The sequence below is a fragment of the Varroa destructor genome, unplaced genomic scaffold (assembly GCF_002443255.2).
Source record: "Varroa destructor unplaced genomic scaffold, Vdes_3.0 BEIS01000002.1, whole genome shotgun sequence".
NCBI lineage: Eukaryota > Metazoa > Arthropoda > Arachnida > Mesostigmata > Varroidae > Varroa > Varroa destructor.
Window position 1 is genome coordinate 43492831 of NW_019211455.1, and position 23862 is coordinate 43516692.

At 41.3% G+C, this 23862-nt stretch overlaps 1 long non-coding RNA gene across 1 annotated transcript; it reads right to left on the reverse strand.

The window, feature by feature from the left end:
* Window positions 1-18592: 18592 nt before the first annotated feature.
* LOC111244548 (uncharacterized) lies at window positions 18593-22615 on the reverse strand. Its single transcript, XR_002670946.2, has 4 exons — window positions 21806-22615; window positions 20835-21189; window positions 20527-20693; window positions 18593-19918 (listed from the first exon to the last, which is right to left on the reverse strand). It is a non-coding gene; the product is annotated as an uncharacterized LOC111244548 (long non-coding RNA).
* Between the last annotated feature and the right edge of the window lie 1247 nt (window positions 22616-23862).

Sequence of the window (23862 nt, forward strand, 5' to 3'; positions counted from 1 at the left end):
GGCAAAATCATACGCCTGAGCTTTCTGTCCTTGAATATATATTGTCCCTGAATATTCGCCGATATTTGTGGGGTTTCTGGCGGATTGTCCTGGTAGCCAAAGCCTGGACACTCTCCCACGCTCTAATGGAAGCAGTGTTTTCTGCCGAATCGCTGATAGTCTCTTTATGGCACGGTCAGTGTTGATCTTCCTCTACTGCACAGCGCGGAAAGGCTGCATGGACGCGACTCTGGCTGTGCAACTCTATTGATGTGTGGATCTACGCAAATCTACTTCGAGCCATTGGTGTTCGCATACGAAGCCGATGGCCGTGGCAGGTTCCGACGAACAGGTTTTTCAAGTGAGTGTGAAACACAACAGACAGTACAGAATGAACCGAGTTCGAGATTTGGCGCCAAAGTACTCTACCAATGTTTCTCTTCGAAGATGGGGCTGGTGGTCGCGAGCGTATTCCCCCCTCCGTCCAAAATCTATCTAGGATGGATCTGTTAGTTCGGACTGATCGTGATGGGTCCGACTAAGATCAGCAATGCAGCGCAGATAGACACAGCATCGAGTTGTTTTCGGCAGTTGCCGTCGGTTGTAGCGCCAGTGGTGTTCTGTGGCTCTAGCACCCGATAGTTGGGCGGTTTTGAAAGATTGTTGATGCAAGCAAAGCGCGGGATGATTTGAAGCGCACGATTTAACTCAATTAACTTCTATTCAAGGACAGGGCACAGGCCAGCCGCATACAGTGTCGAATGGACACAACAGAGAGACGATCGAGAGACATATCCGCTTGTCTGTGTACACGGCCTGTTCCATCCATTAAGCCTACGAGAAGACCGGCGCTGAGGTAGCATTCGTTATTTGTGCCTGCTAGCCATGTCTGTGTGGGCCTGTTGCAGAAATGGTTTAAAGCATTGAGGCTAGCAAAATAATTACCAGGCGCAACCTGATAGATGTGGAAACCGTATGGACAAGGTGCTGAAATGAGATCGGCGATTTTTCTTGTCTCGCTAATCTCTGGTAACTGGCCGACTTGTCTGTCGTACGAAGCTTTGGCCTGATATCTGGTGAAGCTATATTTCAGCCAGTTATAATGTTCTCTTAATAAAGTATGTGCGTATGATAGAACAAGACACACATAATGATTAGTTGCTTGGTATGGGTATATATTTAACGAGGCGGAGTTCACGCTCAATTTTAGCTTTTGAGAGAGTGCCTTGCTGATGAACTCACCGTGTGCCTCAATGTTAATTGGTTATTATACGATGAAGTTTTGAACTGTTATGCACTTAGTTAATAATGTACTTTTGTAAGTACGGCTGAGCACTGCGGTTCTGGAAATACGAAATTATGTTTAGCAGTCATTCAAAGCTGGTAAGAAAACTCCGACGTTTCCTTTTTGATATCTTTAACCTTCTATATATGCCTGTGTTTTACAGTACAAAGGCTTATGCTAATTTTTTTTATAAAAAAAAATATTTTCGACGAATGGATGATGTTTAATCAGTCCACCTGGATCCAGGAAAGCCACGTTGCTTTTTTCTTCCTATCGTAAAAACTGTATATTTATCAACCAAGTTATTATTCTTAGGATTGTATCAATAAAATGTATATGTTTATTAGCAGCATTCGTTCTTGTTCGATTTGTTCGAATGATTGCAACGCTAATAACTTACCTACGCAAGTGAACTTTAAGTTATCTAATGGATCTACTACTACCACTACCGCTACTAAACAAAAATGGGTTTTTAAAATCAGAAGTAATAGCGTAATTATTCATCTAAATGGTGAACCTAGAAGACCAATATTGGAAACGTAACTAACACCTACGGGCATAAATATGACACAATATTATTTTCGCACAAAAAGAATTTTGCGGATGTGTGTTCATCCGTTTGAAAAAAAAAAAGATGATTTTGTAACAGCTTACCGCTATGATGGTTGGCACATATGTTATTGTATATAATCTCGTATTTTCATATACAGATAGCCAGACTGCGCATTAGATCATAATAGAAATTTTAGTGCAATGATCGAACGTTGACTTTGCAATCTAGCGCTAATCTGGAAAGATCAGTGAACGAGATTTTTAGGATCAATATGATTTGCGCTAGATCTACAAATTGGTTCGATTTGTAAAGTATCAAACGGCTGTGAAATTTCAATATAGTATGGAACAATCCCATTTGTAGGCTGAAAATCACAAGTCGTCACTAGTTATCCTATGTGACGATATATAACCATCTTTATCCGGTACCCGTCGACGAACGAAGACACTTAGAGCCCAAACAGAAGTTGAGAAACTGATTTCTCTCTTCGTAATTTAAGCAATTGGCTCAAAAATTGAAACCCATTCAACAAACACGCGGTGGTTTATGGTGGTGACAATAAGCGATTTACCTATTTTGACGTGCGATTGCATGCCGGATCCTGCATGGTCCTAACAACAAAAAGTATCTCCGTCAATCGAACTGGTCGGATATCGTGTTGCTATAGCTACCTACATACTAACAACGACAGTTAATCCAATGTATCCAATGAGGACTCCTCCCCTTGAAGCAAAGAATCGCTAGAATCGCCAGAATAGATAGAAGATGAAGCAGCTGTGTCAAAATGTATCTCCGCATTGGAATAATCTCAACATCAGGCGAAACGCTTGGCTGATACTACACTTTCTCTAAGAAAAGGACATTCTAGTCTCTAGCGAGATTTAAATCGTTTCTATTATCGTTAGTGATCTCGCTAGCGAGTTACATCGAAGGAGTCGCATATAGAAGATAATAACACAGTAACCACTTCACCTGGCCAGGGTAAGTGCTTGCCAAAATATGCCCTTATGATTTTAAAAGAGCTATAATTGTGCGTGAAGGATGAAAATAAATGTATTACAAAAGCCTCCGAATTGAATTGAAGGTAGAATTGATTAAATGATCTAGAAAGTTTTTTAGGATATCGATATGTCTGTAAGATGTATGGAGTGGGATAAAAAAGGTTTCCTATCAGTTTGGGCGCTGGGCATAGCATTGAGCAGGCCAAAAGTCTCAATTTTACATCAGAAGTTTGGCAAACTGTTGCATTATTTATGAAAAGCTCTTCCAACTATCAATAAACCTGTTTGTTTTAAATTATTAAGAGACCATTTGCTTTTCCTCTTTGTCACTACAGAAAATGATGAAAGGAACCTTGATGCTTTAAGTTTCCGAGGGAGTTTCTCTAGGTTTCGCACATTGCTCTAAGTCAACAGACAACGAGGGTGAACATTTTGTTGTTGAAAAAATTTAACGTTATGAAAAAAGATTTCGGAATAAGCGTGTCCATTAGCCTGTAGGCGTGACTATGCACGCTACAGATAAAACTGGAGATCGGAGATAATTCTGAAATATAGTCGCATGGTTTGGCTTCACCCCGTTCCAGTGCGCTCTATTTGTCGGATATGCTTTACCGAAAAATAATAATAAGAAAAGTCGAAACTCAGATCCATGCAATATGGTCATTTGTTCAACTGAGGTGCAATCTGCTAAATTTCAAAACCGGTAGACACCTGCAGTGCAGCAGTTATCTCCCTCTTGCCTACCTCTTAAAGATTTTTCAAGATGACAGCAGTTCCATTATCTTTACAAACATCAAGATATGCTCAACTGTCACCCTAAAAGGCTTCCTAGATGTTTGAGGCAAATAACTTTTTTGCCTGCCAAAGAAACCTAAGTCGCTTTTCAGTACACCTTCCACCTTAGATACGACATTGCTCGATTTTCAGTCATCGGGCAGAATGGGGACACATGAGTGTCGTCAAAGACACCCTGCATCACGTTGAGAGTCGAGGTTACTAGCTCGTCCAGTATCAATCCGATGTTCTGACCGCAGTAGCCAGTTAGCTCTTTTCAGACTTCCCTGTCAACTAATACCTTTATATGATCGATATTTGAACAAGACGAAGAATAGGTGGCCAACGGGGGGCCAAATGCGACAATCAGCAGCAGTAACCTTGTGAAAACTAGCCGTGTCACGAGGAGCCATAAAGTCGACTAGGGTTGCATAGCGCGGTTCATTCTATCCATAATACTCAGAGAAGTGAACCGAACTTCACCGAATTCCAGCGATAAGCTTCACGCCATCACATCATTTTTTTCGCGAAGGCTAACGGAGAATTTTTGCCTTGTGATTTCTTCGATCATTGTCGTTCGAGCCAGCGCTGGGATTTGTTCAGACACTCAGTAGTTTATCGGTCACACATTGCTTGCGCCTATTTGTTCTGTAAGAGTTCTAATTAAACAGCGACAACCACTACGATGCGAGGTACCTCCTTACCTAGCTACTCCCCATCAAGGCTAAAAAGACAGTGATTGAACCGAATATTTTGGGGCTAGTACAAGAGTTTCATGGCCACGAGGTCGGGAGCAGTTAGCCTACCAGGCCTAGTTTAGCTGTAAATGATGCGATGCGACGCTTCTCACTGCTGTCAAATGCCCCTCAAGACTTGTTACGAACTTGAGGTCACTCGCTTAATATCCACTGTTCCACCGTTCGGAGACCTCTGGCATGTGCCTCATGACACATGCCTATAAGCGATAGGAAGAGGCAGAAAAAGAGGGTCCTCGGTGAGTCTTCACTTGTTGGTGAATGTCGCAAACTCGTTGAGTGAAATACCATGGTACAGCGGCACAACTGACCTGTTGTACAGCTACTGGTGCTCCTTGCACTTTGTGATTTTTCCAGTGAGGTTCAACAAAAGAAGGCATGCTTCGCCTTACGATACAGAACACCTTGTAAGACCTAGAAATGTATAACTAACTAGCATAATGAGTGAAAGGGATCGTATTCAGGAGCGAGACCCACATAAAGCGATTGACGACCAACACCAAACCAAAGATACGGGCACGCGGATCGTTGGAGAGAGAACAACAAAACACGAGTCGTACAAGTCACATTCAAGTCATATTTATCCGCGCGATCACCTATCAGTCAAGCGAATCTAGCCGTTCATGGTTTCTGAAATTGGCCCCTATCGTTTAATGATATATTATTCAATTTTTTTATTTCAAGTATCATTTGTCATCGCATCATGTATCGATCGTCCGATGGTTATCCACGGAATGTATCTGGATGAACGAATTCTATGAGTATTTCCGGTCGGCAAGTCGCTAAACGGAGTTGCAGTGGAATAACCATACTTCTGTTTTTACTCAACTATATCTCTCTAAGAAAAGCATCTAACGATCGGGCATAATGAGGCATAATCTTTAATATTTGTTGCATTTTATCACATATGGTAAAATTCTCTTATTATAGTTATATAAAAAGTGCCAATAAAGGATAATGGTTCAAGCTACACCCGAACATTGCTTACTTCTGTTGATAAGACATTTTCAGGCTTTGGCTGCTTGTCCTTTTATGCCCCAGAAAAGAATGAACTCGATGAAAAACTACAGAGACAGCCCCAAACCAGTCAAGGCATGCGCTTCTATGGCCGCTAAGATACTCACAAGTATGAATACACTTTTAAAATCAGCAGTCGCATTCGCAGCAGATTCGATATCATCATCACCATCATAGCCAGCAGCACAATCGTCGTCATCATCAACACACAACAACAACAAGAACGCAGTTGTCTGCTATTGCCAAACATTTCTTCGACGATCTCTTAGCTAAGCTTGAGGAAGCACATAGATATACAGACGAGATAACTTGAAGCTATGGAAAGCGAAGAGGAGAGATAGGCGAGTTGGGTATTTAACCAAATATGCCCCTGGCCGCTTGCCCCCTCGCCCCTCTGTTTGAGTGCGCCCGCCAAACGGGTTGCACTTGCGCCGGAATTCAAACTATGTCCATGTTATGCATATGCGGGCATACATGTACACAGAGGTCCTCCTAGCTGCGGTAGACAAATGCTATTGATAACGTAGTGCAGGGAGAAAAAAAGGAGGCAAAATAGACTTAGGGTAGGCTGGTTCAGACACGCAGGCACAAGCCAGCCGTCTCAGTTCTTAGGCGGCCCGTCTAGTTGGCACAAGTTGCAGCCGCTTGGAACGAACAGCGGGTAGCCGCGTAACTAGTAACAGGTAGATTCCACAGTAGTGGCTACAGCAGAAACAGCGTCCAAAATAGCTCTGGGAGACATCGGAGCATCCACTCGCCCGACAACTGGCCGATCACTTTTCTGATATTTCCGCGGACTTTTTCAATATGAGTAGTGAATGCCCCTAGCATATACCTTTATGAACAATGTATTTATATCCTGATAAAAGGAACGATAGAAGAGGAAACGACAGGTACTGATCACACTGCCTCGAAGCTGATCGGTCCCTTAGAACGGGCTGTGTGTACAGGCTGCGGTGGTGCAGACAGTGCGGCTAAAGGAAGCGTTTGTGCTTGGGTGGTTAGGAAGCGGAGCTGATAGGCTGTGCGCTGATTTTGACAAGATGGGCGGCATAGTATAATAGCAACCTGTCGCGCCGCACATCCTGGGCGAGTATTGGATAAGGTTCATGCGTTAGTGTATTCAGAATAGCGGGGGGGCCAAGTCGGGTTGAGCTCACGTGCGTGAAATCGTCAGGCGTCAAAATAAATGATAGCGGATCGTGTAGGATAAGTTTACAGACGAGTCTCCTTGATCGAGCGGTTGTAACGTGTTTTCCTAAGACACACTTCGTATCATATTGAGGGGTGCCAGACGTCTGAAGCAACGGCAGTTCCGGCCGTAACTCGAAACATGTATTTACGTTCGTGAGGAGCCTCAGAAATACACATTATGCAGGGCAAGATCTTATGCAATTACCTTTAGAAAATGGCAATAAATAGCTATCGTTGGACTCCAGATTTAGTTGAACTGGAATTTTTTTAATCTTTACATTAGAATTGAGAAGCTATAGTACGTGCCTGTCTATTTAATTTGTTTTCCTTTCAAAAAATCATACTCATTATGATGATTTATGGGAAAAGTTTTTAAAAAATATAGAAAAATGCTTTTTGAAGCATGCAATCTGCTCGAATTTAACTGATTCAACCTTAATCTTTATACAAAGATTCGAAGCTGATAATTGCCATCCAGGTAGATCTGCTTTAAGAAAAAGCCCTCCATCCGTAGATTTTTCTGCATTGCGAATATCTATAGTAAAATTGAAGGAATACGTAATTATCTATTAACATTATCACTTCTACTATATTATTTCTAGATAAACGTAGCAACTTTCCTGCTTTTAGGCTATGGCAGCATTCAATGAAGTCGAAATCAACCTGCACAAAATTCACTCAGCCAAAAAAAAAAGCCTGAAAATCAATTAAAAAATTATTTTTTCAACTATACGAATCGAAATTATTTTTCTAAGTGTCTGTCCAAAACTACGTACCGCTGTTATGGATAAATATTGCTATTACCATAATGATAGCTTCGATGGTCATTGTTACGGTGCCGATGATCATAATGATGCTAACGTTTCTTAGCGCGCCAAATTTTTGCTGTTTGTCCGACCATCCGTGAGGACTCTTAAATTCATACTTGTTTACTACCCGTCATTGATATGGCTTTGAATGCCAACTGATGGCGGTAATTTTTAAGTGCCTATGGCGATATTACGCAGAGCAGCTGGAACGAAGCGCGATGGAAAATCCGCTGAATTCAAATAGTTGTATCGTGATTCAGAAGTAGGTCGCCAGATCCAGAAACATAGAGAAATTTCGGGCTTCATTCAATACTACTTTGTCTTGCAGATGCTGTTGCCTATTTCCTTTGTCTTCGACTGCTTCTATGTTCCTAACTAAGCTGGTAACGGTTGAGTCTCTCTGTGTGTCTCTCGTATGCTTTGCCGTTGGCACGGGTGGAAGCTGGACGACCGGGGCGTACGCTGCCCCCTAACGATGAACTCATATTTAGAATTTCCCATGTCCTATTGTTAAACGCATCTAAAAGGAGCTGGTTCGATGTTTTACGTATTGATGTGCTATATATTTAGGCGAAATTTCTGGACAGTTGGAACGTTCTTATTCCAAATCCGTGACGTGATTGATTTTGAATGGCAAACGACACAGAATCTCGACTAAAGTATTTAGCGGTCCGTTATCTTTATATAGCAAAGAAAATTGCTAATCAAGCGTTAGTATTGCTAACTCATACTACTTGGATGGTCGGGCCAACGTTGTCATGTAAAGCGCACCGTTTTGCTGCACATGAATTACTGCATATATGTACAATTTCTAGTACACTATTCAATCTGTGCTAGCGTATTAGAAATTTCCCACAACGGTTCCAATGAGACAAATAGTAGCATTTTGTCAAACATACGATAGCTTTGATAAAATTACTATACTATATAATTGAATTTATAGAAATATCAGAAATCGAGATTGTAGAGGTGCAAGGGCATAGGATTAATGCAGGGATGTTCCAGCGAGAGGCATATAGTTTAGCTTGCTTCTTGAAACGGGGCTCAAATCATCATTGTCACTTAAAATTGTATCAATTTTTTTGAATGACTATTTTGGTCTATTGGCATTATTTTAAACTGTGGAAACGGATAGGAAGACAGTTGTCGGCATGTTTTATGCACAAAAAGATGCAGAATGCTACCCGAATGCGATTGTAGTGAGAGCTAATATCGGTATCACTACGGAAACGTGACAAGTTATAAGAACATAACAAAAAAATACCATGTTTCAAAGAAAGGGCGTGCGAGCATTATTTGTTTAACGCCGAGAGAATTATCAAATTAAAAGTGTTTGGTCCGCCTTCTACCGAGAGGGTGGAACGTTTCTGCGGCATTGTTTCTAAGAGTGGCCGTTTTCTGGCAGACACGGTTACTACATTTATTTAGCAAAAATTACCGTCTTCAAGAATGATTAAGAATATTTGAAGTACCTTTGATTGCGTCATGGAAGGACCTAATTCCCATGCTATTTGCGAAAAAAGTGAGTACAAATGAGACTTACTTTTTGAGAAATGGAAACAGGAATTAGATGGACAAATAGACAGTTGTCTTTCTAAATAGATGTTATCTGAATAGAATTAAAGTTTTCATGTTGTTCAAGTTCAGCAGTGGAGCGGCTGGAGTTACAGAGTAGGTAGACAAAGTATCAATTTTAGGAAAATAGAATGATAATAAGCAAAAGCAGTATATAATATATTGCAATACCGTCAGCTTGAGCAGTCCGGGTAACCGTCTCACAGATTTCATGTACTTACGCTAAGCGTGGACGCAGGACGATTCATTTAGGTATACTCGTTTAATAAAAAAAAATAGGACAACAATAACAAAAGAAGTAATATCATTGTATTCCAGATTGTATGCAGATTGTGTAGTTAATTTTGTCTCATACGTATGTCCATTAATGAATACGGCATCTGTTAAGCCAATATTAAAAAAGATTATAGGTTCCAGATAATTATTAATTATAAACGTAAACTGGTAACGAAACGTTACCAGTTTACGTTTATAATTAGCTACTTTTTCTGTCGTGTCACACCTTTTCACTACATATGGTTTTCACTACATAAAGTTCGTTCAATTACATGGTTAATGATCGATGTGCTCGTGTCGGAAGTTCCGTCATTCTTACGAATCCTTATCTTTACAAGGCACTATTGCCACGTGCTATTGAGGCTACAAGACTGTCCTTCAGCTTTCTGGACACTCGAGCCGTCTCAGGCATCGATCACTCAACCCGATTCAGTCATTCCGTAAAAGCTATCTGACGTCGCCTGCTCTGACTATTTAGCCGATCGTTACTTGGTACCGTTTGGCATTTGTCCTTTTTAGTGTAACCCTATTACTGCTATTGTAGGATTATTTCACAACAAATCGAGCCCTCTTCTTCCGTCAGTGCACGAATATGTTATATTATCTTGTCAATTGGCGGGACTTATCCAGTGCTAGTCCTATCGCTAAACAAAAGCAAAGAAATTGCAGGTCTGATATGTGTATTCACCCTAGATTACCATGGGGACCTATTTAAAAGTACCTCCATGGTGCAGTACAAAATCGCAACAGTATTTGGTGATTCGGCGTGATGTCTAAAGAGAAAAATCCTCGGATCAGTTGACTACACGCTGGCATTTATCCGTCAAGGATCGCATCGGCTAGAATCCACAACCGATCACGAGCCATGAAGATCATGGCCAATAGTAGAAGAAAATGCGGTGACCAATAGGTTAAAGGGTCGCTAACTGAATGTCGTCAATAAACTTATCATACCGCCCTTTCTGGCTTAAGGTCAGGTCAGATCAACTTAAATTCAACCATGTCCGGTTATCTCAAATCAACTCGATCGGTCGGTTCGGGGCAATGTACCATCAAGCAGGCGCAAGACGCACCATGTGGATGTTTTCGTGCTCTACGAAGGGCACAATATATAGCGGTAAATCGAAACTACTACCAATTCAGCGGTCTGCTTATATCCTTTCTAGACATTCGGGTAGGTTGATCGTGCTATGCGACCTGCAACAGCGTTGTTCTGTCCCATCACTTTAACTTGTTTCTTTAATTAAATAAGCACATACAATTGTGTGCAGGTGCATTTAGTTTTGTGCGCATCTTCAGATGCTCTAATCTACAGAAAGGGAGACTTACCGAGAACAAATGACGAAAGAGAAGGACTTATATAAAGGAAAAAGGCGAATAGGCTTTGCGTAACCCGGTAGAGCCTCGGATAGTTGTAGGCAAGTTGTACTATGGGACAGTATTTCAGCCATCGGAAAATAGCAGAGATCAAGTTCCTTAAAGGCTGTAAATTCATCCCCACAGATTCATTTGTGGCAAGCAGTGATTCGTCGCAGGTATCGCACTCCTGCAAGCGGTAGACAACAAGACATTGGCGTCAATACAAAATGGGCCAACACACTGAAAAGGCGAATAGGTCGGTGGCATTAGGCCTGAGCCTACACGGCTACCGAACAGATGAAAAAAAAGTCGTTGTACAAAGGAGATTAGTCCTCATTGAGAATTCAATTGCCTTTCGCTGCCGACGGACGCTTACCGGCAGGTAACCTGTCAGTAACCAGCTAGCCAGATCGAACGAACTCGGTTATTGCGGATTGGAGCTGGTAACGTATATGGAGAAATTCCACCTATACACACAGAAACGCTCTCGTTGTAGTAGCCCTAGTAGTCGATACCTGCCATCAATTGTCCAGAAGCATTGTGTCGAGATCGGTTTACGTGCTGTTGAGGCCGTTACTAACTAGATCTATCGATCAGCGAATTGACTGTACTCTGAGATCGGTGGCAATTCAGAGGAACGGTACAAAATCCAGCCTAATTTGAGCCTGGAAATCGTCACGCTTGTTGATGATCCAATCCATTTGCACGCATCTCTTCTGGATCCCATACGGTCTTCAGCCATCCTTGACGTAATCTTTTCAAAAACATCCTGCTTACTTAGATAGTTTCAATAATAGGCAATTGATCGCAATGCTCAATCCCATCACACAATGTTCGACAGTTGCGCACAGCCCTCTTCTTGAGATCGGAATATATAATCTATAATAGAGCAACTTGTCGGAGATAGCATTGCATCGCAGAGGCACTATCGATATTAGCTGCTTGGAGATGCTGATGGTGGAGCGATGTATAGCTACGGCGAAACTGATTTACGACACTAACAATGCCGGTTCACTAAAAGGCAGGCAGGCATGCAGGCAGGCAGGCATGCAGGCAGGCAGGTCAAAAGAAAACGCCATAGATGTCTTTTTTAAAAGGCTTCGATCAGTCGAATACGATGCCGATGTCCTCCTCGATCTAGCGGTATAGCGACGAAGCTCCGGATAATATAATGTAAATGGAGTAGTATTCTTGAGGGAAGTAATTGTTCCCAAGAGATGGGTCTCGAGTGTGGGATTGAACGTTGTTAAATGCGAGGCGGGGTCACGCCCATGACATGTCCGACTGGATGATAAACGTAGTGTTCAATGAACGCAATCGGTGACAGGTGCTTGAACCTTGTTGACGCGATGACCACTAGTAATGGCCAACGAGGCCATGATCATACGGTTAAACATTGTGCCGGACGGTAGACACACAGTCAACGATAAGTGATATACAAGAGGTGACCTCAGATGGACTTCTGAACCGTGAGTATCGGACAGCATAAATAATAAAGAGGGCTTTCGGTTTGTGTGTATAATTGACACTAATGCGGAATTAATGAAAAAAAAATTCATAATTACGTCTTTGCAGAAAGAAATCATTGGACGTACGTATGCATTTCCTGGTACTATTCTACAAGAGAGCAATAGATGCCATCGTTGCATTTGTATCTACCGCATTTTCTGGTTACATGTTTCATTGGTTTTTGTATTTATTGATCAACCTCAAGGAAACGTTCTTGCTGTCGGACGATAATATTATAGGGAGGAATAATATTATACTTAATTATCTCAGTTTTGGACAGAAAATGGGACGTTCTTTTAGTATCCGTAATCGCCTCGTTTGATCGGCTTCAGCTTTTAGTGGGTTGTGCTCTTAGATAATCCGTTACACAGGGATATACATGATCATAAGATTCAATAAAAAATTTTAAGAAAGACGAAGTTTTAAAATTACAAGGCGTAGTGTATGCTACTTTTTCTTTTGCCCAAGACTGCGTACGGGATCTTACAGTTCCTGTAGTCAAGACTTACCGAGTGATTATAAGACTCTAGTTTGTGTGATCTCTACTTATCTATCATGATCCACTTGTGCTGAACGCATCTAATCCGTTACAATTTTCCATGTACCATATCAAGAAAACATAGTGAACTGGTAAAAATTAAAAAACCCTAATCTTGATAAGACTCTATCCCATTATCACCAAGTACTATTTGGAACATCTATCTAAGAAATCTGCCCTCCAACGTTGAAAGATTAAGTGCGCAACGTGTCCTAGTAATCTGCTGCAGGGATGGTCCGGTTCTAGCCCAGTGACACAGAGTATTTTATTAAAACACCACGCGTGCCTAGCTTCATAAAATAGTTATTCCACTTCAAAATTCCTTTTCTTTTTTTCTCTTTGAATCATTTTAGGTACCTTAATCTTACCAATAAAACAGGTATTAAAGAAACTTTTACTATGAGTTTTTCATACCCATTTGCGATAGCAAACTGGAATGCCGCAGTTTTCATCAGACCCTTTTGTATTACATTGCTCTCTGTTGACCCGATGACAGTTTTGCGACGATTTGTTTATGGCAATTCACCGCGTGATTCACGACTAGTTTCGAATTCCTGATAATATCAATGCGACACAGCGCAATCTGTCCTGCGCGATACGTTTAGGGGATTCGATAATCACAGTTGTTGACGACCTATGCTAAAAAGGTTAAAGGACCGCGTCTGGTCAACGTGCTCTCGACACACCCCGCTCACAACTGCACCAGCGGCAGCTATCGACGAGCATCCATTGTTACGCTAACGCAGAATTGGGTGGTGTCACCCACACAGGTTACCAATTTCTAAAAAGGAATCACCCATAAAGGAAACTCATCCGAAATCAATGTGACGTTCAACTGAGGTTAATTCGTTGCGCCATTTGGCCGCGGCGCGCAAATTTGAACTTTTCCCTTGTGCAACGGCCGACGACAGCTTTAATACGACTAGCCAGTGATCACGGCTTCAACTGTATGTGCCTTTTTTCTGATTTTTGAGTCGGCATGAGCTACACTTCTAGCTAAGGCAGAATCCTATAGTGATCAGGTTCTGGTCGAACCGGAGCTGTCTCATAAAGTTGTTAGACAAGCGCGTGCAATGGCGACCTGTCATTGGAGATACACCTCGAAAGTCTTTTGTGTCATTATGTCTACACAGAGATAAGTTTGTTAGAAGGGCCGATGAATGCAGATTTTGGCGTTGCTTTTTCTCGCCTTCGCTTTGTGTATTTCGCATTGATTTTAGGCGGCAAGCAAGTAAGGGCAACCGTCGGCGGGATGAACACAATCGTATATAGTAGATGAATACAAAATATGCTCCGAAAAATAGGTGGAGCAAGCGTCCACCATTAGGCACAGTTTACTGATTCAACAATTAAGACAAAGTGCTCCTTCAGTGTCGACTATAAATAATTGAGATAGGGAAAAAGGCTTCTATTTCATTTGCTTGTTTTACTATTATTCGACTTCATATAGCCGGATGAAAAGTAAAAATACTGCATAAGCTGCAGGGGGATATATCTTTCCAGATTTAGTTAGAGTTGCTGTTCTTGATCTATTTAAGATGAGAATGGTACTAAAACTACTCTCTCTAGCGAGAAGATAAAATATGAGCCTTATAAATTTTCGGTACGGTTTCGTATTTCCAGATTTATTTTTGGCAAAAATTGACACCTATAATAATGCGTTCTTCATTCATTGAAAAAGAAAAAAAAATTCATTCTATTCTGTGTACGACCTCTTTCCCGGAATGAAATCATAGGTAAGACCATATATTACCTTTAGGCAATAGAACCTATATATATATATATATATCAATGATTAAGGTTTAAGTGCATTAACCGAATAAGCGCAATCTCAAAACCTTACAATGAATTAAACACATTAACCCACATATAATAAATGTAAAAAAAAACTGGTTATATAATAACGAAACAGGGAAAAATAGAGCGTGTGAGTGTCCAATATAAGTGACTATACACCATTGGTCGTTGAGAACTCTGTGGCAGGACCGGAGTGTATCGTAAAATCGGACACCTGAAGGTCAACTACGAAACAAAGACCAATCAAACTTGATTTCTCTTTTAAAACAAACGTTTTACAAAAAACAAAAACAATTACCTATGAATCCAATTGTATTTAATTGTTTTAATTTTATTGTAAATTAAATCGAGTTTTAAATCAGAACAAAAAGTTACCTATTTAGCTGGCTCCGAAAGCTGTCTATTCTTTCTAAGATAAGAATACGATATGATCCTCTGTGAGGGATTTCGGGTTTTATGTCGTCCTGCTGAGATCAAGCGTTGCTTCACGCGGTCTGCCTCATGCTCGAAACAAAGTGTATCTGTGACACATTTTAAATTATAAGCCATTCTACATGCGTACAGCTTACCTGGTAAACACGTTCTTACTTTATCATCACACGGACGTAATTTAGATTATTTGTGTACCTGAAAGCTTACTAGAGAACATTAAGAAAGAGTAATACGATTGGAAAAAAATCATGACCTTGTAATAGAAAATGAAAAAAAAAAATTTAAGAGACCCTGCTTTGAAGCAAGAAAATTTATAATTTTTTTCCGGTTGGTCTTTCAACATTGATTAGGTATTTGCAAAACGTCTGATATTTTTCTTATTATAAATAAGGAATTATTAGAAATATCTCGTCGTCGTCGAGTTGTTAAATTGTATATTCTATGTAGAAACCATAAGATGGGATTAAGGAAATATCTGCTCTTTTCATTTTCAACACTCTAGAATCGAGTGTGGTCGTATGTGGTTAGGTCCACGAGACGGTTGAATATTTCTTAAAGATGTTAGTTTTTTCGTATTGAGCGGCTTAATGTTCACATAAAAGGTAACGGAATAACTGTAAGGGTGAAAGGTCAGAGATAGATAGCAGCATACCCCGTTAGTTTTGATTGGAAAACTGCAGACTGAACATAAATATATGTCACGAGGTCATAGGGCGACCATAAGCCCACAATCAAAATTATTAAATATTCGACGCACATTTCTAAAATAGGTTTGAATTCAGTTTAGGCTAGACTGAGCAAAGTAGCATGATCGACTACCATATGATACATTGTACAAATGGTAATCGGAAAATATCTGACTAGGCCCATGAGCCTTGCCCTCTGTAAGTGTAGTGTCCCTGTGGCTCTACCCGATACGAAACGGATCAAGTGGTGAGAGACACTAGGTGTCCATATTAATGCTAATAACAATGACAGTCTGAACAGGATCTGGTGACGGTGTGAAAGGCGAGAATCTACTGGTCAGGCCTCTAATTAAAAATGAATTCCTGTATCAGCTGCACCTGACCCTTCCTTCACTTCTTTCAATATGTCATAAACGCCAACTCTCAAATCAAATTACACTAAGGTTGTGCTCTCCAACACGGACTGTTTAGCGACTTTCAACCTGTAAAGCGAACCCCATTTGGTCGTGACGGTGTCACACCGCGGCCCGTAAAATTGTGCGTGTAAGGCCACCGGTCAATGGTTCAAGTATGACTGCTCTATGCATTTTATTCACGCATTGCTTGAGTCTGCGTATGAACCTGCAGTCAAATATGTATTAACGTTTGCGCATTTCACAGATCGCCTTATCTGTTTGTCTATTCGCGGGCTCTGTCGTCGACTTTAATAAATCTTCTTTGGGGGCACTTACTAATTTTATAGCAAAATAGTGCAGTGCAACGGTAGGCCTATATTTGTTGGCCTTCTGTCTTTCCATTGTGGACCGCATCTATTGAAGTTGGCTGTATGTAAAATAATCGTCGAACATTTGCCGAGGTTTGTTCACAGTTCGGAACTCCAGGTATTTTCAATTGTCAATTGTGAGTGTTGTTGTTGTCACCGTTATGGTTTTTTCATAGATATTCTCGTAAGCGCCTGTACCCAGCTTAACTTTTTCGCATAGAAAATGCAACCTGCTTATCGGGCGTGCAGTTACAATTCTCATTGTTGATCGTTTGGTGGCACTCACCGTAAACCGGTCACATTCGCAGGTCACCAAACCCTAACCTATAAGTTGCCTGGTGGCATAACCTATAAACTGCAAGTCGAAAGTTTGGTGTATTATCACTATGTCATTTCTCGTTTTACTTTCTTGAGTTTCTTGGCTTCTTTTAGGAATATGCCAAAATAAAGCAGTTACTCTGCTTCCTTTTTCTGATCGATCTGCGTCCTCGGAAACCCACCACCCCAGTGAAGCTTGACGTCATGGCTCCCATCGCGGAACAGCTTGAACTCTTCCTTGAGCCTGTCTTCTCATCGGGCTGTAGGTGTTCTAGCCTGGGACTGGTTCGCCTAAGTGACGTCGTTTACGAGTTTTTATCGTGTTTGTTATTCTTTTTCCGCGCGGATACTCGTCGCAAGTTCGGTACCATTCTTTTGTCAGGTGCTTTTTTTTGCAGTTGCTGGTAGTAGCTGTTTTGGTGGGGGATTTGGATCTGAATCTCTGCGTCTGTAAGAATGAGTTTGCATCAGAGCATCACCCAGCAATGAGCTACTCCACTGACGGAGTCGGGCTATCGCGCCACTCGCTTGACGCAGGTCGTTAAAAACGTATGCCCTAGAGTCCGTATGGCCTCGTCGCCGGAGCACAAATGAGTCGACTCACCGCCAGCGGGAGAATCATCGTCGTCATCATGGAACTTTGGCATTGTACCATTCCATTTTGGCTTACCTGCCCAGCCAAGTGTAAGAAACAGCAATAGACAGACGACAGGACACCAATAATGACGACATCGTGAACACCAGCCAGAGCACCAGGTCCTCGGACGACCGGGACAGAACAGGTCGTGTTGACTTCGCCGTCGCGGCTCGTAAAATGCGTAAAATTGCTGCGTCCAGGACCGCTGCTTCCCAGCTGCTTCTTGTCGCGCTATGTCTATGATGGGCTATGGAGAGAATCCAAGAGAGCTGAGGTGAAGCGCTGGTCTACAGCGACTTCACGAATTCCCGAGATGCCTACGACCATCTACGACGGTATTAACGATACTTTCGCAGTTCGCCGCTGCACTAGTCGCTGGCCGCTATTCGTTCACCTCCAACCTGCGTGTAGTGTCCGCTCCCTGCCTGACTATGAAGGCTTTCTGTGTGTGAAAACTCAGGTTGTAAATTTCATTTTGAACACCTCAAGAATAACATTAATAGTTCAACTGTAAAGAAAAATGGCGGCTTCGACGCTAGCGACGAAGTACATACATCTTGCGGGACACCTCGGAGCTATTGACATGTGGGGCTAAAAAGGATTTCTTGCCTCCCCCCAAAACGTCTCTAGGAGATCAACGTAGATCTGAAAACATGTCATATTGTTTATTAGCAGATACGTAAACTACTGCGTGTAATATATCTGTAGCGAAGTTTCTCGTTGCATTAGTTAGTAGGACAGCTCATTTTGGATTGTAATACTTCTACGGTTCATGTCATTATTCTTTAGTAAACTTTATTTAAAGTAAATAAAAAAATAAATAAAAAGTGAGTTTATAAATTTCCGTTATTCACCAGCTGGTGAATTTCTGATAACAATCAGATATAATAGACTCCATGCAAAAGCGGGCTTCTTTGTTGATAGAATAAACGAAGGTCAATTTCACACTTTTTTATTCAAACCAGAGAACGTTTTTTGCACGTGTTAATGACATGAGACGAATCTTTGACGGACGAGAGTTAAAAGATGTCGTCCTCTGTATCAAAATCGCGAATGAACGTGAGCTCGTCTACAGCATGTGTGGATTCGTTTTCATCAGAGGTGCTCAGAACTAATACAGTTCATTTTATTCGAAGTGAACAAAAAGTCGTCCTTAACTCGCTCTGAAGTACTTTTTCCGAAGCGTTGTTGTGTTCAAGTGGACTAAACTGCTAAAATATACTATTATTAACCCTTATGTTTGAGGCGGAATAGACCGTACAAAAGTTCGGGTTTGCTATCTTAGTTAAATGTAAATACCTTTCTCCCAGGATTTTCTTACAGCCCTTTTCTTGATACATTAATTTTTTGTACGGCTTTTTTGATATAAGTGCTACCAGTTTTACGTCCGGTACTACTATCAAGCAGTGCTTCATATGGCTGGCCTCTAGCGAAAAACCGTGTGTGTACATTCAGCTTCAAGCCTGGACCGATCTTCAGTTTATAAGATAAACGCGTCGTCATTGCATTATAACAAAAAATGATAATTTACGTAATCACAGGAACAAAAACAAGTTCTATTAACCTGTGCGAGACTCACCACTCACATCTGTATGTTTATAAGGCAGCCTAGTGCCTTCAGTTTTTACATGTAGACCGAGTTTTTTTCCAAATCTATCTGTAGGGCCTTTACATCTCCATTTGACAAGGTTCTTTATAAGAGAGAACCTGGAGACATCGAGGGAATAAACCAAGTGATACTCTAGACATACTGAAAGGTATACCTTTTCGAAATATCAGCAAATACGCGGATTCCATTGTTCCATGAAAAGGATGCAGATACGAATGTGCTATTACGTTGGTTACGTGTCCTATGTCTTAAGTAGTAAGTCGCTTCAGGTGGTAATATAAAAATTATTGAAGACCTAATAGACAACAGTGAGCACCTTTACTACTGCCTGTGCACTGTGTGTTTACGATGCGGACCGACACCAATCAAGAAGTCAATGCTCCACGCAATAAAACACCTAAGTAGCTCATTGTATTTGACAAAACGCTACGTATGGTAAGAGAGCAGTGATAGCAAATATAAACATGCTACTCTAATAGTTAGACAATAGTCTTTACAATGTCGGCCATGAAGACTAACGTTAAACTCGCTCCGTTCTATGTTCCGCTATCTAGGCAAATACGTTGGGATTATTAGCTTACCTATCCCAGACGGCTGACGGCTCTTTCTAGTGCTACTGTTTAACTACGTGATTATATCTTGTTCGAAATCTAGATTCATAGCTCACTAGGTGTTCTTACGCTTGGTTTTTCCTCATCTATCTAGCTCTTGCAGACACAGTCAAACTCATCGGTATCGCAACGACATTTGCGTCAATTACATATCCGCAAAAACTCTAGCAGCTTCTCGTTTGTGTTTCTTTTTTACTGGCACCATTTTCCATTCTTTGTACCTCACACTCCATCTCCATATATTAACCCACTATCACAGCCCCTGACTCCTTCCCGGTCTCTCCCTTCGAGACTGCTCAGATCGCGACTCTGATGATGTGATCAATCACGCCTCCCTTTTCAGGTGCATCCGATCACATTAGGAGGAGCAGGCGACGCCCTTCAGGAGTACTTGCAGCAGTAACCCTTCTGCCGGGAAGGTATTTTGCACTGGGTAACCCCCTTCCCGTATGCAATAAAGAGAAACGATTTTATTCAATAGCAGCGAAGGTATATTGTCTAATATTTTTCTTATTAGCATAGACAACGGGGCAATTCTAACCACGGAGGGGCAAAGATGTAACAGGAATCTATGTTAATGAAGGAGCATCGATAGTGGCGTGGCTTGGCTGGTGTCAGCTATGGAGGGTATCTAAAACCACTCTTACATTCAGAGTCTGATTTCGCCATCCATCGTGGGCACTAGCAGTGTTCCTCAGATTTACGAAGAAAATAAGTATGATTGGAGAAGGTGAAATATTGCAGAGAATGGCGTAGGTATGATTAAGCCTCTAGGCCACTGAGTGTTCCAGCCTCTCTCTAATAAAGGCGGTAACGGACAGAAAGAGAAAGGTACCTTATCTGTAATGGTTGCCTAATTTCTTCATAAAATGTGTCGCTATCCGCTGTTACATGGTCGAGCGATGCTCTTGCCGGATGATGGACAGCGATTTACGAAATTTACCATTCGTATTATAGCATGCTGCGCAGGCTTACATACCTTTGCTAGCTGAAACTTCAGTGAGTTCAACACGGGAGAACGATTACCAAATCGAAAAGTAATCACTCACCTAACGAATGTCTCGAGGTTCCAATGATCGGCCCATCTTAGGGACAGATGTCGACAGGTAACGATTAGCGGGGAACCGTTGCGTGACGTTAAACTCCACCGAGAACATTTCATGCTACATCAATTAACGGCAGATACAGTAGAAGCCTTTGCCCTACCATTGCGCAGCTGACGAACAAATTTACCACAGATCATTAAAAGGAATCATCGAGAAACGACTTCAATGAGAAAGCAAACTTTGAATCGATATTAACTTTATCGAAACTTGCATAATGTATAGCTCTATTGAAAGCTTAGCCAAATACTTACACAATCTTTCTAAGAGGTTATTTTTTTAGGTAAGTTAGGGTTCGTCAAGTTCTATGCAGATTGACCCACTGGCAATGCATTGGTAACTTGCTCTCCCATTAACGCTGTACATCATCTTGAAGCGGTTGTGGTCGTGATAGTAGTTAGTGACGTGTCCCATTACTATATACAAAATGATGCGGCCTGAATTTGACATAGAGCGAAGACACGCGTTTTTGTGCTGGAAAAGGGGCAGAACCGAAGGCAGTTGCAAGCGGAGAGCTCAAAACATTAAGGCCCATTTAGCGTACATACGGTTACTGGCGGATTTGCAATTTCAATTTAGCTCCCGCAAAACTTTTTGTATGAAGATAACCTGTATTGAAGACAAAAAAGTGATAGGCGGGAATTATAAAGGTCAGTTTGATCTTGGCATGATTGCAATGTATATGAAAACTTATAACTTAAGTTGCATATATATATATATATATGCAACACCTGACGGCTGATAGGGCTGCCAAACAATAAAACAAAGATGTAAGGTAGAGGTCGGCAGCATTACTCTGTAATGTATTCCATATAATACAATTTAGATTTAACCGATGACCTACTACGAATGAATTATGAGATCGTCGAGCGTCTTTTCTTACCTACGTTTCTGAACGTAGTTTGCTTGATCAGGGTTAATATCAATAGGAGAATAAAACTATATATTTGACTTTAATTAGACCTGAAACGATGCAAATAGAGCTATTACACAGCGTCCTAATTGAAGCTGATTCTGTGGACCCGCAGCACCCCATTGTACGCTATCTTGTAAGAACAATACAGTAAGCGTAGATGACTAAGAGAGACGACCGACGTCTCTCCTGTGTTATATTGACTTTTGAAATTGTCTAATAGAATATTTGGGCGATGCTATCGGAATAACCGTTCCAATTAGAGCCAATTAGAGATCCAATAGAGAAAAATTTTGATATTATAAAGCTTACACTCAAACTTCACTGAGTTCCCCACCAACTCCGTCTTATCCTATAGAAGCCCATGAAGCACGTTCATTCCGGCGGGAGGTAACACTTTATACACAGTATTAGCCTTCATCGACGATGACTCCGAATACCTCTAAACCAACAAAGAGTACCGTAAACATGGCTTCCAACACTGGCTCTATACACGAAGGCGGTCATTCGTATCGAAATGCATTAGTGCACTGAAGAGGTTCTATTTTCGTGGGGTAGGCCATGGTGCCAGATTGTCTCTCGTAGCATTTTGATGATGCTTTCGTTGGTCGCACCTAACAGGCCGAAGTTCCCACAAGCCGACCACTGCGATTCCCGTGTGCACAATTGGCAGGTAGCTTCGTACTAATTTTCACTTGGCTTTCGAAAGAACTGCCACTGGAACTGGGTATTGTTTTTATTTCTATTTTTGCCGACATTCACTTATGATAGCTATTTCATCCTGATGATGATCTTGCTCCGCGCGGCTTGTTTCCCAGGTCTGGGCTTTGGTCGCTTCCGCAGCACTGCCGCTTGTACCTACAGTGACTAACTTCTAATGTTTGCAAATGGCAAAAAATTAATTATCCCATCGAAGTTCTATTCTAAGTCCTTTTCTCTTTCCTATTGACTCTTCTCTAGATAGTTTCGAGTTCATTACACGATCAGACAATATTTCACTACTAGTAACTGCGTCGTTCGAGTCTTGTAACTCTGTTTGGACATTTGAAGTGTTCGATCTTTGTCCCTTAACCATTTCCTGCTAGGTGTCCCAGTATGCTAGGTGCGCGAAAACGAAGCGCCTTTTAATATCATCTGTTGTGGAGACCTGTAATATGGAGAAAATAAATAGAAAAAGCGCATGTATACCATAAGTACTATGCCATACAATCATTCTATTTGTTCTGCCAGTGGGGTGAATAGGGAAGTAAGGAAGAAGAACGCCTTGAGGCCAATCGATAATCTGCTGAACGTGTGCCACTATATTGGTTCCGGTGGCAGTCGACCTCAAGGACGGCTTTTTCAAATTAATATGGCCTAGCACAGCGGTCGGTGGTTTCAATATAATACTAAAAATAATGAATGAATCTCGATCGATCAACCAAACAACAAATCCATTAAGTGGAAAAAGAGAATGTCAGTTTTTAAATAGAGTCTGTTGGGAATTTTCTCGGCCGGTAGATAAAAGAGAAGTCGAAAAAGAGACAATAAGTCTAAGGCTCCCCTGAGGTGCTCCTCAGCATTAGACGACCTCAACCATCTGAACCGCTGTTCAGAGTTGCTAGCAGAGGGAAGTCTTGCCATTTTGATAGCGAGATGCGTATTCGAGGCGTAAGTAAAGAAACACAGGTCGTGCTCGTCTTCTGCTCGTGCGACATCGATCGTATTTATTGATAAAATGTAACAGGCGAATTCATACCTATTAGATAATCACAGCGGAAGGCGGAAAAGATTTCATCGGCAGCAAAACTTGTACGAAATTATCGTGACGGACAAGGTTTATGCAGAGTCTCATCGTAATAGAGCGGTCAAGAGGGTAACAAACACCAACATAAGACACCAGAGGTTTATGGTCACTACACGATGTGAATCACTTCGCAGAACTAATGAACGCAGCTTTACAGAAACGTAATAGAAATGGTAACGCGGTCTAATAGACTAGTCCATTTAGTTAGGATGAATTCGAAGGACATAAATACTCTTATCTCAAAGATGTACATATACAATACGCCATCTCGCTATTTTTACATCACCATGTAAAGATCGGGCTCGAACAGCTTTGGTCTGATCAACCACTGAAAATTATTGTTGAGTTTTTTTTTTTATATATATATTATCTAGTATACAAACATATAGGTGTTTTAGACCAGCAGCATAAGCATGACGTAATTCCTCTGTTTTTATGACAATAAATAGATTGCTTTATTTGCGCTATCGGCACTGGGTTACTTCTGAAAATGAGGAATTACAAACAATACGCCTATTCAGGCATTTGGAGATAATATAGCCATTTACAAAAATAAGTCTAAAGAACATAACAACACTACCGA